At 36.5% G+C, this 18803-nt stretch overlaps 1 protein-coding gene across 3 annotated transcripts in view; it reads left to right on the top strand.

Moving 5' to 3' along the window:
- The window catches only part of STK3 (serine/threonine kinase 3), a 295939-nt gene that overhangs the window by 130461 nt on the left and 146675 nt on the right, over positions 1-18803 (top strand). The window lies entirely within an intron of this gene.

The raw sequence follows: 18803 nt of genomic DNA, 5'->3' as shown, positions 1-18803 counted from the left end.
CAGCCCAACTCTGTACCACCCTGGGCAAATTACAGAATCTCTCTGACTCTCAGTTTTCTTATCTGCAAAATAGGGGAATAAAAATACCTACCTCTCAGAGGTAAGCCTGAGAAATAATGTATGTAAAGGGTCTGCACAGTAGCTCTCCTACTGGAGGCACTTAATAAATGGTAGTTAATGTCATCATGTGGGTAAGAAACAAGGATGGTAGGGATTATTGAGGCCCACAGTTAATTTAGAAATTTTACAAAAGTTAATTGTTTCAGTTGTCATCCTGAGAGAACATTTTTCTCAGCTACTAACAATTGGCAAAATGGAGATATTTGAAATTTTCCTACCTTTTACATTTACTATGGAAGATGCTAATAGGATGTAGATTATGAAGGTCAGATAAAGTAATACCTTGATTAACCTCTGGAAGAGATGATCTAGAGTTAGATGTAAAATTTGATTGTTGTCCTGGGGTTTCCTTGTCTCAAGATGGAATGCCTATATTTGACTGACGTGGGCAGAGAGAACTATAGTGTTTGTAGTGGTGTACTCAGTAACATTTGCAGAGATGCCTTCCTCTCTACTTCCATAGCACTTTGTATATGCTCTTGCTGCCATTAACATGTATATTTTAGCATTATGTGATAAATTCTATTGAGGATTTTTTTTGCTGTTGCCATTGTTAGATTAAATATTCTTTAAAGAAGGGACAGTGTCTTCATCTTTGTAATCTTGATGTGAAGCCCAGGGATGGAAAATTGGTACCACTAGTGTAAGCTCCATAAGGGCAGGAATTTTTAATTTCTTTCGTTTACTAATGTGTGTTAAGCACTAGCAACAGTGCTTGGTACATAGTAGATATTCAGTAAATATTTTTTGAATGAATTAATCTTGTATACCAAAGATAAAACCTTTAATATTTAAGAATATTAAATCTTCTGGTTTTAGATTGGACAGTTTAGAACTGATGCTTAAATTAGTAGATAAGCTCCAACAGAACTTGCGGTCAGCTGACATTTTATTTCGGAGTAGCTGCTGGTTTGGAGGGCAGGAATTTAGCCAGTTTGGATCTTTAGCTTAATAAATAGTGAAATGGTCAAATGTCAGCAGGAGATAAAAATAGAAATAAAGGACCTAAATATTTTACAAATTCAATAACCAATCTATGATTAAGTAATACTTAAACATTTTGTGTTGGTAATGACTAGTAAAGGAAATCCACCTGTGGGAAGGTATAATGCTGGGAAATTTGTGAATTGTAAGCTACAAGGTTAAAGTACTAAGTGAAGGAAATTAGGAAATGTATTTGGAGAGTCATGAGACTAAATTTATAGTATTACTCTTAAATATTTAAGATTGGTAAATAGTTTAATCATCCTTTTTGTTTCATGTTTTTTCAGTGAGCTAGAAAGTAGATTTTATAGTTAAACTCTATTATTTGAGCACATATTTTTTCTTTCTGAGAATAAATTTAAAAGCTTGATAGTATTTAATAATATGTTTATATAGGAATTTGTTAGGTATAGTATATTTATAGAAAGGGAGACATGAGCAATTGACCAAGAATAAGTAACTGAAATAAATTATAATGGAATATTCCTTTTAAGGAGGTACTTTGGGGTTTTAAATTTGATACTCTAATAATAAATGCAGGTTAATAATTATTATAATATTGTTTATTGGCAACAATGAAAATATTGAAGAGAAATATTTTTGTAAGAAAAATGGTATTATAAAATAGATTGAGAGTAAACCAAAATTTACAGAAATGAGTACTAGGAACCCTTCATTAGTGCATCATTAAACATTATATTTTTTACATCACATTTTTTTCACTAGATTTTAGAACTACAAAGGAACATCTTCCTTGAAACATTGCCACAATTTTGAATAAAAGGAATATGAAATTACATAGGAAAACTTAAAAGAGGAAAGATTGTCAAGAATTTTTGAAGTTTTGTAAGCCTGCAGCTGAGAGCATCTTTTCTCCTCTAAAATGAGAAACCAAAATTTGGAAATTGAAGAAAAACATATCTTACTTTATTCCTTGCTATGTAAAGTTAATAAACAAACGTTTAGTTAACAGGAAAAATACTTAAAAAAGTATCAAAGATATCAGTGACCTCAGATCAAACCTAGCTATAGAAGCTTAAAGAACTATTATATACCTATGGCTTTGAAAAGCAAATGAAGAAACAAAAAATCAAATTTTGCCCCAAAATATTAGCAGTCATGCAGCTGATTGAAAGTAGTAAACATTATGAAAATTTATTACGTGAAAGTCTAAAAATCCTTTGTTAAAGCATTCAGTGTCAGGTCATTTTCATCAAGGGAAGAGCAAATTTTAACTTTGAGGCAATTATAGTATTGCATTTTAAAACCCATCTATTTTAGAAGGGTTAATATCTGTATTGTGATTTTTAGAATATTGTTTCTACAGACTAATGTAGTGTTGCATTTTTACAGTTATATGCATAGGTGTTATAACACTAACCCTTTCCCATGATACGTAGTAGTACGATTTGGACCATAAGCCCATTTTTCCTATTACTAATTTTTTATTTAATATTTAAAACATTGGCTCTTTTCTAAGACTATAATTGCTACTTTAAATAAGATTTTTCTATAACCAACATTTCATTGTACATTATTTCCAAGTTTTTGGGAATAGTGCTTATTGATTTAATGAGGAGCAAGGACTCTCATAAATATTTGAGTGAAACTGACATTTTTTCCTACCCCTTCTGTGCTCCATGTTCAACTCTTTTGGCTTTTGGGTAAAGCTTAAATTGTTTAAGAGGTTTAGTTTGATAGTATATGTGTGTAGATGTGTTTTGCCTAATTTATCCATCTTGTTTTCTAGTCAGAAATATTTAATCCAGGCTGTTCTCACACTGTAAACTCACTACTGCCTCTCCATCTTTGCTAGTATTATTCTCCTCCACCCCTTTGCCTCTTTATTATCCCAGTTTCCTCCTTCTTAACATGAATAGCTATACTAGATGCCTGCTGCCACTACTTTGTTCAAACTACTGCTCTCTTGCCCCAGTACCAGCATATAACCGGTTTCCCCTGTTTCGTTCATAATCTGCTTTTTTATGAAATCTTTCCCACAGCTGTTGTAAGTAGATACATGAAGTAAGCTGTTGAGTTTCTAATTATTATGCTCAGATGTTAAACATCTTTTATAAATGACTTCTAAGATAAAGAAAGCATGTTTTTCAAACCTGCAAATGTAAAGAAGAAAGGAGGGATAGTAAATATTATTAGATGGCAGAATTAGAATATAGAAATATCTTGCAGGGTAAAGCAATAGGTTGAATCCAAGGAGATAAAATTAAATATATATTAGGTTTGAATATTCCCCCACCCTCACGCCCAGTGGAGGAGGATAGGCAGGGAGGTCGGGCCTGGGCAGAGACATGGATTAACAGCAGCAGATATACAAAGCATTTAGGAGTTTTGGTTGACAGTGAACTCCATGTGCAGAAAGGTTATATGATCTAGGGTTGCTCATAGATATATTGGTTTTTTGGGGGTTTTTTTGGTGGATAATATATAAAGTTGACTTACTAACACAAAGTGAATGAATAAACATTGTAGGCCTATTTTGTGTTATTGTTTATGCTCCAAGGCACTTAAAATTGTGTTTCTTTAGAATAGGAAACACGTATGTTGAGGAAATTTCTGATAGCATACTGTATTGTCAAGAGTAGAAAAAAGATGGGAGCTTTAGAGATATGTTCCAGGATGTAAATTCCTTTTGTTTGTAGTTCCGTTTAGGATACTTCTTTCCTCATGCTTTTCTAGATAGGGTAGGATGGACTTCCTGATCCTCTTCAGTTGTACTGCATGGCCACCACTCCACTAACCCATACATGGGACCACACATGCCACCTCCACCACCAGAGTGCCAGTCATTGGGGTGGGCTTGGTCCCTTGCCCATCTTTTATAGTTGGGCGCTAGGGATGGTGCTGCTATTTCTTCCTCCTTAATCACCAGCTAACCTCTCTAGAGATCAACTTTGTTAAAAAAACTTTCATTTCAGGAGATGTGTCATTATTGAATTATTTTATACTTATTGGCTTTTTTCAGTATTATTCTATATGTTGAATATAATATAGATAGTGTCCAAAGTTGGGCCCACATCACTGAACACCATAGAGAGTAGAAAATACTCTTTAGTCTATAGCTGTTGGCTACTTTTTAATATGAGATGGTGATATTCTATTTTTTCATTTTGTCCAAAGAAGTGATCTTTACTCACCAAATGCCTTCTATTCCCATTCTGTTTCAGTAATGACTTGATTGATTGTGTCACCTGTGCAGTAGTTGAAAATGGATATGAGTACAGAATTTCAGGACCTCCCTGCTGCTTTGTAGATCATTTAGCCGTATGTAAGTGATTTAACAGTCATGCAGTCAGGATTTTCAGAGTAAATAATTTCCATCTCCATTACTATATCTTTGTGTTCATGAACACTTGCAGGAACATAATATTCTTCAGTTAAATTATATACAAGTTTAAAAAATCAGGCTAAAAATAAATAACAAAATTTTAAAAATCAGGGTAATTTAAACATTTGGAGACTAGTATTTTTGTAATAATAGTGAGTGAATAGTTTTTAATTTAAGATACCAGCAATTGATAAAGTGTAAATGTAGTGAGGAACGAATTAATGTAGTTTTTTTATAGGGGTGCAATCTTATATACACTTTAACTTAACAGTTATGTTACAGCTTTTTATTTTTTAACCAAAATATGTATTAGTGAGCAGAGTTTAAAAAAAATAGTAAACCGGATTTCTTTACATAATAGACTATAAGAAAATGGTGAGTGCCAACTCCTGATAAAATATTAAAAAAATTATTGCTTCTTTAGTTATGAATATTTCTTCCTGTTACCCAGTTTGTCATGTGCCTAATTACATGGTGGTTTAGGTTGATTTAAGATTACAAATATTGATGTTGAAAGTTTGTAGCCTTAGAGCATCTTTTTTTGCGTATGTCAGCTAAATCAGTGGTTTTGTTTACTCATTTATAACCGTGATAAGTAAAAAACAACTGATTTTAAAAGAATCCTTATACATTTTTAGACCACATGCAGATTCTATTTTAGTAGCTCCAAAATAAGACATTTGAGTTGAAGGAAGGAAAAACCAGTGTTCTGCAGGAGTGCTGTCCTCACTTGCACCAGAAAATGTATTTAAATTGGAATTTCCAAATGTGAGAAATCTGAAAGGAATGAAAAATCCTAGTCCTTAATGTTAGCGTATGGTTGGTGTTAGCCAAAATGAAGTTCAGGCCATGATGCTCTGTAGCCACTGTATGACCTACCCAAAGGCAATCAGAACCCACTTCTTTCTTTCTTTCTTTCTTTTTTCTTTTTTTTAACTAATTGGCCCATGTTTAGTTTACTGAATGTCATCTGGACTCAGTAAAAAGCAAGTGACCTGCATTGAATTAGTGTAATTGTAATACAAACAGAATATCGCATAGTTTTGGTCTTATACAGGAAAGGAGAAAGTTGGAAAGATTTTTCTGTTTGATAAATAGAAACTGAAGATATGGGGATCCAGACCTGGTTCATAGTTGATTTTACCTTTTATGTCTTTTTGTAAGATCAGTATTTGGGCTTTTAGGCATTTTCCCCTATAAAAATATTGGTTTTCCCTTTGAAACTTACTATGAAAGAAGTTTTTCTTTTTTGGTCTTAGAAATGAAATATATTAAGTCATGGATCTAATTCCTTCTTAATCTTAAAAAAGTTAACATTGTCCAAAACGGAAGTACTTTTCTGCACTACTAGGATTATCAGGAACTTGGCATATTATTTTACTTTTATCATGACTAATATTACAAGGCCCCTTCAAATGCCATTTTATTAGTTTTTATAGTTTATATTTATTACATTCTGTTTCAGAGAGGCAACAGCTACATTTGCCAAGGGAACAAAGTGCTGAAGAATTTAAATGTCATTTTTAATAATATGTTTAAAATTTTAACTATGTGATTTTGGTTTTATAATGTAATCACTTAATTTGATTTTGAAAGTGGCATTCTGAAAGTCTTATATATTCTGCATAACTTATACCCTTGTATTAGGACACTGAAGGTAAAGGACAATACCTATAGACAGGTTAGATCTTCCTGTTGTGGTCTCAGAGAACCTTGTACTTTGTCTTTAATGTTTATTTATTGAAATATTTGTGATTTTTTTTGTTTAATGTCTGTCTTTCCTACCAGATTGCATGTCTCAAGGGAGCAGGCGCTGGGCCTTCCCTTTTTTATCTGGTATTCCTCAGTGCCTGGCATATAATAGGCAGTAAGTATTAATTAAATAATGTAAAAATGAATAAGGAAATTATTTAGATTAGTATTTACAAAAATCTATTATCTAAACAACACTCAAGTACTAAACAATCTGGTAATTGTTAGTGTAGTATAATTGCAGTGGTAGAATCCTGGCTCTTCTTCTTGTTGGTTTTATCACCTAGGGCAAACTTTACCTCTCCGTAGCTCATTTTTTTCCATATGTAAAATAAGAATAATTATAGTCTTTATCCTGAGTTGTTATGAGGATTAAATGAAATAATTTATATAAAGTCATTGGGAAATGACCCACAAATGTTGATTGGTATTATCATTGTTGTTTTCTTTCTTATTATTTTAGAGGTACTTTGGAATCATGGAAGGAATGTATGGCTTTATTGGAGAGAGTTGTATTAGGGAAGCCTTCCAAAAATAGGTAATGTTCGGGGCCGGCCCCGTGGCTTAGCGGTTAAGTGCACGCGCTCCGCTGCTGGCGGCCTGGGTCCGGATCCCGGGCGTGCACCGACGCACCGCTTCTCTGGCCATGCTGAGGCCGTGTTCCACATACAGCAACTAGAAGGAAGTGCGGCTATGACATACAACTATATACTGGGGCTTTGGGGGAAAAAAAAAAAATAGGTGATGTTCTAAAAGCATATTGAAAGATGAGTGATTAGACATTGGCTCATGGGCAAAGGGATCTATCTGTAAGCCATGCCAAAAAGTTTGTACTTTATTTTGTAAGTCATGGGGAAAGATTGGTTTGAAGTAGGGGCTGATATGCAGATTTGCATTTTAGAAAGGCTGTTTTGCAAGCAGTGTGAAGGGAAGACGCCAAAGGCAGGTAGATTTGGCAGGCAGATTATTGTGATCTTAAAATGATATGTTATTTTATATTATCTTTGAGTGAAAATTGATATAAAAATCTAAGAAATTATGCAGATAATGGTAATGGTCATGATCATCATATTTATTATTGATAATAATTGCAGATATCATATTTACTGTTTACTATATGCCAGTGTTTTTATATTCATCTCACTTAATTCTTATAGAGTTAGGTACTGTAAGGTAGTAATTCTCAAAGTGTGGTCCCTATGCTAGCAGCATCAGCATCTTCTGAGCGTTTGTTAGAAATGCAGAAATAGAAATATAATGATGTACACTTGAAATTTATACAATGTTATAAACCAATGTGACCGCAGTAAAATAAAATAAAAGAAAGAAATGCAAATACTTGGGCCCTACCCCAGGCCTGTTGAACCTGAAACTCTCTGGGTGGGGTTCAACAATTTGCATTTTAATAAGCCCTCCAAGGAATTCTGATCCATGGTAAAATTTAAGAACCATTGCTATATGTGTGTTTTTATACAGATGAGAAAACTGGGTTTAGTGATGTTAAGTAAAGGGTAAAATGTTTTTAATAACGTACTGTTAATTTTCTAGATTTTCTTATTTAATGTATTAGATGTAGTTCAGCAAGTTTTTGATCAGAAAAGCTCCAATTTTCTTCTACTACTATTCTAAAATTAGAAATATTTCCTGATAGAAAATAGGTTGTCATCAAATTAATTTAATGAACCAGAAATATTCTATATTTATATCTATCTGAAGAGAGGCAATATAGCTTGGTGGTTAAGAACATCGGCTCTACTGCTACGCTATCTGGGTTCAGTTTCCAACTCTGTCCTTTATTTGCTGAGCGTTTGATAGCAAGTTCTTCAACCTCCCCATGCCTCAGTTTTCTGATATATAAAATGAAATAATAATCCCTCATTGGGTTTTTGTGAGGATTAAAAGAAATAATTTTTGTAAAGCTACTTAGTACATTGCCATGCACATTGTCTATATAGAATCGATATAATACTAACAACAATAATTACTATGTATAATACATAAATGTATCAAAAGTTACATAAAATTTTTTTTAAATAGTGCTAAGATAGCCTAAGCACAGGGTGTTGATCATTAAAAAAAATAATATTGGTTAAATGGATATTGTGTGCCTGAACTTTAAAGGCTCATTTCTCTCTTTTCTGGTTTTAGTAGAAAGGCTTACTCCTTCCCTTCTTGTCTTCCATCCCCTCCCCATCACTTATCTCCTCTTGGTTATGGAACTTTATAGGCCCAGATTCTTCCCATTTTAAGAAACAAACCGATTTCCTTTGGGCTCATACTACTCTTGACTTGCTGCCCCGTCATACACCTTCCTTTCAGAGCCATGTGTAAAAAGACTAATGGATACCTACTGCCTCAGTTTCCTCAGTTCCCTCCCACTTACCCCTGAACAGACTTTGACTGTTTCTTCCCCATCACTCTACTAAAATTGTTCAGTTTTACTTCTATTTGGCAGTGGTAACCATTTTCTTCTCCTTAAATCCCCTTCCTCTTTTGATTTCTAGAATATCTCTATCTCCTGGCTTTCCTTTTATCTCTGTCTTGAGCTCTAGACTCATTTCTAATTATCTACTTAAGTAATTATCTTTTCTATACTGTCTTGAGACACTTCAAATCCACTATCTCCAAATCTGTTTTCACTATTTTTTCATCAGACTTGTTGTACCTTTGTATTTTCTATCTTGGTTAATGGTGGTACCAACCAACCAGTTGTGAAGTTGAAAATCTGGAGAGTATCCTCCCTCTGTCCAACCTTCATTAATCACTCACCAAGTCCTATTGATGCTGTCTCGTAAATTTCTTACACTTCCTTTCGTTCCTGTCCAGCTCCTTTGCCACTGAGCTAATTCAGGTTCTCATTATTCACCAATTCCCATCTATGTTATTTCCTTAACGTCTCTCAAATATATCCCCTTCTTTCCATCTGCATCTTTATTTCCTTATTTCAGACCTCATAATAATTTTTCTTCTGGATTTCTATGACAGTCTCCTAACTGTTCTAGTGGTGTTCAGTTTCACCCCCTCTTTCCAAAGTATCCTTTATGATACTGCCAGATTGATCATTCTAAAATGAAACATAGATCATATTACTCCCTTACTTTAAATCTTCCCATTAAAAAGCAATTTCTTTCATTTGTCTCTAGGTTTAGAGCCAAACTCTTAAGGGTGTTATGCAAAGCCTTGGACTCTACCTGCCTCTCTATTCGTGTGATAGCTCCTTTCCTTTAGCCATACTGTCGTTTGCAGATACTTTAGGTTCTTACTGCTGCCCTCTGCTCAGTGTTACTTTTCTCTGCCTGCATTTTCTCCCTTTCCTCTTCTACACAGCCTAACCTGGGAACTTTTCCTCTTGGCTCTCTTAACACCTTGTGCACCTCAAGATCATAGAATTTATTACACTCTATTGTAGTTTGTCTGACTTTCACCAGATTACGAATTTATTGAGAGCAGCTTGTGTAACTTCTATCTTGTGTCTTCAGTGTTCAATACAATGCTTTGTGACATAGTAGGTATAAAATAAATGGTTAATGCATATATATAAAAATTTTGAGTACTTCATTGTTACTGCATTTTTTAATAACTAGGAAGGTTGAGGTGGACATGTCTGTATATCACTAAATTTGGATAAACCTTGAAAGGAAAGAAGAGCATTATCTCTCTCTTATCAGTTAACAGCTTGAGTGCTACCATGTGTTCAGCCCTGGGTGAGACAGTACATGAATGAAATCAAAAGAAATAAGAGGGAAGGACTGGTGTTATAATTTGCTTTTTCTTGGACAAAATATTTCTTTAAATAATCCATTTTATACTCATAATTCATCATATTTTATTTTTAGTCCACTTTAGTTTTAGGGAAACAAAATAGAAATCCTTTAGGTTAGCATCTAAAATGCTAATTTTGAACTTTACTGAGAATGGTATGGCACTAGTCCAACACAATCTGTTAAAAATTTTCCTCTGGGTCAGATCTAAGTTGAGAAGAATGAGGTAACTTCATTGTGAACCCAAATTGTACTTTAGTCTTTCTCTCCAGTGAGTTGCCAAATTCACAATTCCCTTTGTATCTGGAATCGGGGAAGCTGAGTTTAATATGGATTTTTGCCAATGATAGCAAATCTTAGTGAAATAGTCTTGTTCTCTGTGCTTAATTATATAGTTTTATTATAAAGTTTTTCACGTGTGTATTTGGAGGTATCTCTCATATATACTTTATTCTTTTGGTAGTTAATCATTTACTGTCAAGTCTTCCTTCTTTTCTGAGAAGGCCAGCTTATGTTTTTATACATTACAATTAGCTATCCAGTTCTATCTCTTTACTAGATTTATAGATTTTAAAGCTGTACATGTGTCTTAGGGGTCGTCATATCTAAATCTCTCTTTTTGGAAATTGAAAATCTTAGTGAAGCTGAGAGAAACTGAGTTTGTTATATATTAATTCATCCCGTATTTATTGAGTACCTGCCCTGACGCTGTTTTAAGCACTGGGATACAGCAGTAAATGAAACAAAGTTCCAACCTTTTAAGTGCTTATATTATAGTGGGGAGACACAATAAGTTGCACACAAAAAACTATAGCATATCAGGTGCTGATAACTGCTATGCAGGAAAAATAAATCAGGATCAGTGGGACACAGAATGGCAGAGGTGTTTGTGATAATATATATAGGATGTTCAAGAAAGGCTGTCTGATAAGGTGACTTTTAGTAGAAATCTAAAGGAGGTAAGTAAATGAGCCACACTGATTTCTGGCACAAGAGTGTCTAGTCAGAAGAAGCTGATATGGCAGTGTGTTTGGTGTTTAAGGGACAGTGTGGAGGTTTATATGGCAGGAGCTGGGTAAAAAGGGAAGAGAAGTAGGAGATGAAGTAGAGGGGACCAGATCACGTAGAGCCTTAATGAACCATGGTGAGGTCTTTAGCTTTTACTCTGAGTGAGACAGGAAGCCATTGGAGGGTTTTGAGGAGAGGGTTGATGTGTTCTGACATATGATTTAAAAGGCTTAGTCTTCTTTGTTGAGAAGGGATTGTAGCAGGGCAAGGATGGAAGCAAAGTGAACAGTGACAAGGTTACTTCTTTGGTAGTCCAAGTAATGGTGGCTTGGACCAGGGTGGGAAAGGCAGAGATGTGGAGAAGTGGTCAGATTCTGGATATATTCTGTATTTTGTATGGTATGTGAATTATGTCTCAATTAAGCTGTCATATAATCACTAGTAAGTGAAGTTGGATGGGTTTAAAAAATAACAAAATGACATTACTATCACCTCTACCTTATTTTTTTTTTTTTGTGAGGAGGATCAGCGCAGAGCTAACATCCATGCCAATCCTCCTCTTTTTGCTGAGGAAGACCGGCCCTGAGCTAACATCTATTGCCAATCTTCCTCCTTTTTTTCCCCTTTTTCTCCCCAAAGCCCCAGTAGGTAGTTGTATGTCATAGTTGCACATCCCTCTAGTTGCTGTATGTGGGACGCTGCCTCAGTATGGCTGGAGAAGCAGTGGGTCGGTGTGCGCCTGGGATCCGAACCCGGGCCACCAGTAGCGGAGTGCACGCACTTAACCGCTAAGCCACAGGGCCGGCCCTAATTTATTTCTTCATATTTACCAGGGATCACTTATTGCGAAATCTAGTCCTCACCTTACCCACTGACCCCCTAAGCCAGGTCCTTTTTTCTGTAAAGGGCCAGAGAGTAAATATTTTAGTCTTTGCTGCTCATATGGTCTCTTGCAACCACTCACCTCTGCCATTGTAATTGAAACCTCAACTTAACTCTGTACCCATAAGACAATATATAAAAGAATGAGCATGGCTGTGTTCCATTAAAACTTTATTTACCAAAACAGGTGGCTAGCCAGATTTGGCATGTGAACCATAGTTTTGCTGATCCCTGCTCTAAAGCATTTAGTTGTTCAGTTTTAGTAATACTATTTTTTTGTTTTTTTTACTGAGGAGTTTCTTTCCTTCAGTGATACTTTTAGTTAATGGCACCTATTCCTATAGTCACTTCTTCATGTGGTTCTGTCCATGGTTATTTTCTTGCTTTATATTAGGGCTTCTCTTAAGGCTTTTAGGTTGCAGGTCTTCTTTCTCTATTTCTAACAGGAAATAAGTAAGGCTGAGGGGTCATATTAATAGAATCTCCTTGACCTAGTAGGTGAGTCTGAGCCAGTGTTTTCAGGATAGATAGTTTCCTCACGTTGCCCTTCTGCTGTCTTAAGTCCTACACTTTGGCATCCCATGCAGGCCTGCACTCCTAACAAGTGCCCTTAAGTTAGTGTAGGTAGTATTCTTAGCTGTTGTGGGTGTCTGTTCTGTGGTTTATTGTCTGCCTGAGGAAAGTTAGAGGAATGATGGGCTTTTCTCTACGAGGAGGTACTTAAAAGGAGGTCTTTGTGGGAAAAGAAGGGAGTGTTTATAGTAAATGATTTTCTTCCTCACAACTTTAAGATAGGGGAAAAAGCAAATTTCCTTGCCCTGTATTTTTCCTGAAATTTTGCCAAATAGATTCATTTGGGTTTATAAGCAGAACACCCTTGGGAGGTTTAAGCATAGGTAAGAGAGTTATTATTCATCACTGCATTAATATGGAATGGCCTAATCAGTTTGCCAGTCTGTTACTGAACTGAAATACCCTCAACAGTAGAAGTTTTGATGGGTGGAAGGGAGAGAAAAAAAGGTTAGGAAGGAGAGAGAAACATGGAATTTGGGGCTTTTTCTGGGAGAGTAGCCAGCAAATAGGACTGGGGTTTTAGAGCTTGCAGAGGTGGGATTGGGAGAGAGATTAAGGAAAGTGGGAGGGTGTTCAAGACAGATGTCACTTTGAAAATCTGCATGTTTTTCAACTCTTTGCCTTTCTTTGCTGCCTTTCTTTATCTTTAGGGGTAATGATGAGAGGGTGTGTGTGTGTGTGTGTGTGTGTGTGTGTGTGTGTGTGTGTGTGTGTGTGTGTGTGTGTGTGTGTTGGGAAAGGGAAAGGGGCAGGAGAAGAGGGATAAAGGAAAAACCAGAGGTAGTTTGTCAGTAACCTTCAAATTAGCAATATGACCCAGGTAGTTTAAGTGACTTGTCTAACAATACAGTTAGCTAGTGAAAAAGCCAGGGCTGTGTAGTCTGATTTTCTTTTATTTCATGTTTCCCTGTTGTGTTACATATGAGAAGTAACTGCTGGTTTACATTATTGACTGTCTTCCCATGAGGTTTTGATTCTGATTTCTGATCTTTCCATCTTCTCACTCCCTTTTGGCTTAGAAGTTAACTAGTCTTCAACCTTAGGCTGTTCACTTTATTTTTCCTCTCATTCTCCAGCCTGTCATTTTCCTCATGGATTTACTTCCCTCTCCTATCTAGCCTAGATTGTGCCCCATCAGTTGACTCACTTTATTTTAACTCCCTTGGTTTCCTTCTCTTTTTGCTTTATCTTCCTGGCAATTTACCAACTCTAGGCCAATTCAGTAGTATAGTAGCTATTATTTTTTTGTGTGTGTGTGTGTGAGGAGATCAGCCCTGAGCTAACATCCGCCAATCCTCCTCTTTTTTTGCTGAGGAAGACGGCCCTGGGCTAACATCTGTGCCTATCTTCCTCCACTTTATATGGGACGCCGCCACAGCATGGCTCACCAAGCAGTGTGTCGGTGCGCGCCCGGGATCCGAACCAGCGAACCCCGGGCCGCCGCAGCGGAGCGCCCGCACCTAACCGCTTGCGCCACCGGGCCGGCCCCTAGTAGCTATTATTTTTTAAGCGCTTGCTATGTGACAGACGCTATGTTAGGTAATTTTATGTGTATTCTTGTAGTTCTCACAACAACTGTAAAAGGGGTCAATATTATTATTATTGGCACTCTATATAACTGTTATTGTGACTGTAGATAACTAACCCAAGACACAACTACACTGGTAGAGCTGGGTTCTCACTCAGATTTGTATAACCTTAAAAGTCATACTTTCCCTACTGTACTGTGTTCCTCCTAACTAGGCTGCTAAATTGCAATTATGTATCTGTAAAGACTGGTACCCCCAAAACTGTGATTTCTAATCTAAAAATTGACTGTTGGCAATCCTTTCACATGTTACCCCCATCTCTCTCTCATTCCCTTCAGAGTCAATTGCAAAATCCTTTTATCTCAACTCAACTCTCCTTACTTTGGGCAGATTTTGTCTTTTAGCTCAGAGAAAAACTGGAGACTATTAGCTGTTCACTGTTTATGCCCCCCAAGAAGATCAGTGTGTTAGTCTGATCAGGTTGCTATAACAAATACCACAGACTGGGTGGCTTAAACAATACAAATGTATTTCTCACAGTTCTGGAGGCTGGAAGTCCAGGAGAAGGGCAGGTTTGGTTTCTCCTGAGGCTTCTCTCCTTGGTTTGTAGATGACTGCCTTCTCACTGTGTGCTCACATGGTCTTTTGGTGTGTGTGTACATCCCTAGTATCTATTCCTCTTCTTATATGGACAGCAATCATATTGGATTAGGACCTCATCCTTATGATCTCATTTAACCTTAATTACCTCTTTAAAGGACCTATCTCCAAATATGGTCATATTCTGAGGTACTGGGGCTTAGGGCTTCAACATGAATTTTGGGGGGATACAATTCAGTCCATAACAGTAAATATCTGTAATTTCCTTCCCTTCCTCCTTCCTTTTTTGTTTTTCTCTCTTCCTTTCCTCCCTCCTTTTATTTTTTCTTCCCTTGTTCTTTTTCTCTTCCTTCTCTTGTTTCATCTTTCTTCCCTCTCTCCCAGTGTCCTTCCTGAAGAGGAAGAAAGTTTTCTTTCTCTGCTCAAGTCTAGTTTTTTAACTTGTATTCTGTATGCCATTCTTCTGGAATATTACTTTATGATATGTTCACTCTCTCCACTTTTTTCTTTTAATTTCTTCTCCACTTGTTCCTTTTTATCAGCATGTAAACATACTGCCACTCATCACTACCACTACCACTACTGCTATTGGTTAGATTGTTATTATAAAATATGTAGGTCACAATCTAAATGCTATAGGCGTAGTCCTTCTGATTTTCAAATGGGGAACAGTACAGATTTTTGCAATTTCAGACTAGATTAATATTGGTTGCTTTTCCGTTTCTTAGTTTGATAGAATATTTCTACCCTAATGTTAAGGGTAAAAGTGTATTAAAACTATTATAATACCAAATTAATACAAAGTATCAAAATTTGTAGGACAGTTAAAACAGTACTGAAAGGGAAATTAATAGCACATTAATTTTTTTTCTTCTGTCTCTCCATCTGTGTCAGTTCAACTGAGCTTTTTGTTTTGGTTATTGTACTTTTCAGTTCTAAAATTTCCATTTATTTGGTTCTTCTTTATGTCTTCTGTTTCTTTGCTGAGATTTTATTTTTTACATCTGTTTCAACCATTTTCATAATTGCTCATTGAGACATTTTTTCATGGTTGCTTTAAAATCTTTATCAAAAAATTCTGACATCTCTGTGCTTTCAGTGTTGACGTCTATTGATGATCTTTTTCTCAGTCAGTCTATGATCTTCCTGGTTCTTGGTATGATGAGTAGTTTTGATTGAAAATTGGACATTAAAAAAATTTTGTTCTGAAACTCTGGATCTTATTTAAACCTTCTATTTTAGCTACATTTTTGTGATACCACTCATGCAAGGGAATTTGAAGTCCAGGTTCTCCTCTAAGCCTCTGTTGACACTCAGAGTTGGGGGGCTCCTCAGCACTGCTGGGGGAGGGCAGAGGTTCTGGCGCCCTATGTGGTCTCTGCTGTATTGGGCCTGGCCTCATTACTGCTGGGCGACAGTGAAAGTCTTGATTATCCTCTAGACCTCCAATGCCAGTAAGAAGGAGGGCACCTCGTTACTGCCAGGTTTGGGTGGAGGTCCAGGCTCTATGTGGTCTGCAGTGACGCTGCTGGAGGAGGGGGCGAAACTGTCCTGTTACCCTGCAGAGGAGTTCAAATCCTGGCTCCCTACTTTGACTTTTCTGACGCCTGGATGGCGGCAGTATTGTGCTGCCTCATTACAGTCTCGTGAGGGTCAAAGTTTAGGCTGCCCACTCAGCCTTTCTGGCATGGGTAGAGTGGGGCTGCAGTTTTTTCTGTGGTATTTGGCTGAAGTAGAGGGAGAAGTGCTAAGCTGCTGCTTTGCTGGTCTTTTGGCTAGAGAGAGCAGGCTTTTATTGGGGCTCTTTTTTGTTTGTACTCATTGGCTTTTCCTGGTTGTTGCCTTCTGCAGCTCTGCATCTGGGACATATGAGGCAAAAAGAGAACTCAGGAACTCACCACTGATGTTCCTTGGGTCCCAAGGTCCTTAGCTGCTCTTCTTTCTCTCTGCCTTTTGGAGTCTTATGTTTGTTTGATACATAATGTCCATGGTTTTTAGTTGTACTTAATGGATGGAATGGACAAAGTGTATCTACTCCATCTTCCTGGCAGCAGAGTTACACATAGTTTTTAAATGATAATGACTTTCTAGTTGATGGAATTTTAGGTAAAATATAAAATACAGTGATATATAAATATATGCATATATAAAAATATAAGTAAATATCTACCTATGTATGTATGTAGCAAGGGAAACAGTTTGGTTGTTGCCTAAAGCTGGCCCCTGAATTCGTGAGTTTTCAGTTTCCTGCCTTCCTCTATTTATGAACGCTCAGTCTCTAAAAATGATATGTTTTTCATGCTAGCCCCAAGGTTGTGCTGAGAGTAGTGGAGATTTGAAAGTAGATACTGTGGATCCATACTGCTTGCTTCATACAGTGATTTTTGACCCTGGCTACATCTTAGACTCATCTAAGGAGTTTAAAAAATATACATAGGCCCCGTCCAGATCAGATTCTTTGTGCTGGGTCCTGGGCATCAGTCATTTTAAAAAGCTCCCGCAGTGATTCTTTTATGTAGCCAGTGTTGAAAACCATGGCTAAGTATTTGGAATTGGTGGTTGCTTGTGAATTTTAAGGTTTTCTTAAAGAACATGGAGTCAGAAACTGATGCGTGACTATTTTTATCATTTCTACTAACTTTTTGTTGAATCCAATGATTTATTTTATTGGCTCTCATGTTTGACAAAGGCAGCAGATTAAAGCATTTTTTTTCTCTAGACAAGGTTGAGGGACCATGTTGACAGATTTTTTTTCTCTAAAATTTACCATTTAATTCCTAAATTGTCAAACTGAATTCCTGAGACCTGTTGTTTTCTTTCTGATTATAGACTTTCCACATTTTCAGTCGTTTCTTTTTAATTCATCATGTATCTTTTGTTGTTAATTAATTTTAGTTTTCTTAATTCTAATTTACATTGATTTCATTCTTGAATACTTTTTTTTGTTAAATTGGTTTGTACTGGGCGTTATACTGTTCTTGGACAGAGCCTCATTTATTGTGTAACACTCTTGTTACCTTAGGACTAGCTTATTGTTTTATCTGATTCAATCATAGGAGCTCCATGTTGACCTTTGCTTGTTTAACTTTAACCTAGTTCTTACTATCAATTTGGGTTCACAGGCCTTTGTGTAAGCATCTGCCTGAGTTTTGCAATCTCTGTCAGATATGACTGGGGATTGAGTGACATGTTGTTTATAATTGGTATTACCTTTACATTTGCTATGTTTTGATTACTTGGTTGACTGTCATAGATTTTATAATAACCCAGTCTTCACATTTTAATGGTAAATTATTACATTAGAAAAAAAAATTGCAAAAAAAAATTACATCTTTTTTTGTTTTAGTCAGGGTGATTTTATGCCAAATGGTAATTTTGAGGATGCTGTGTCAATTGTAGGTACTAGACCTGGGTAACTGGAGCCTTTGTCCAGAGCTCGTGCTCTAGAAGGCTCCCACTCTGCCCCTGCTCTGGCCATGCCGCATCCCTATGCCAGAGCCTATGCCTTCCCCTCCTAGATCATGCTCTGGGTACCCAGGATCCCAGAATTCCCTGTCTAAGTGGCCCTGAGCCTGCGCAGGCGTTTTCCTTGGAATCATCCTCATGAGGGCAGACTGTACCAGGTTAGGGGTAAACAAGAGACAACTGTTGCAGGTCTGGCATGTGATGTGGGGGCATTGGGATGGAGCTAAGACATGTGTGCTGGTGTGTTCCAGGTGTCAGAGGTGGGAATAAAAAAACAGTTAAGCCATAGACCATGGGTCTCTGTTTGTTTTCTTGCCCTGGGCCCCACAAATGGTAGCAGTAGACCTTATATGATAGGGATGGATACTATTGATTTACTTTGGATTGATGTGAATTATTGTTGCATTTTGGTAAAATGTAACCAGGTATTACTGCTGTTCCTTATAATATTCTGATCTTTTAATAGTATTTCATATTCTTGTGAATTTTTTGTCCTAGAAGCCCTTTCATCAGGTAAGCAAAAGCTGCTAATGACTGGAATTAATTTATTTCCCTAATCTTATAGTCAAATTATAGGAGGTGATATTTCATGAATCTTTTGTACAGGATTTCCTTTTTTTTCCCTCCCCATTTTGTAATCGTATTGTTTGCTTCTGTATTGAAGCATTTTACTACATTCCAGATAATTATTTTGGGTGGGAGCATTGATTCCTCCTTCTGTTTTTTAAAGCTCTGATGTAATTTGCTCTTTTATTCCTACAGTAACTTATTTTGGAAGTTTTT

The sequence above is a fragment of the Diceros bicornis genome, chromosome 21 (assembly GCF_020826845.1).
Source record: "Diceros bicornis minor isolate mBicDic1 chromosome 21, mDicBic1.mat.cur, whole genome shotgun sequence".
NCBI lineage: Eukaryota > Metazoa > Chordata > Mammalia > Perissodactyla > Rhinocerotidae > Diceros > Diceros bicornis.
The sequence above is the reverse complement of the archived record's forward strand: the minus strand, read 5'-3'. Positions and strand labels throughout refer to the sequence as shown.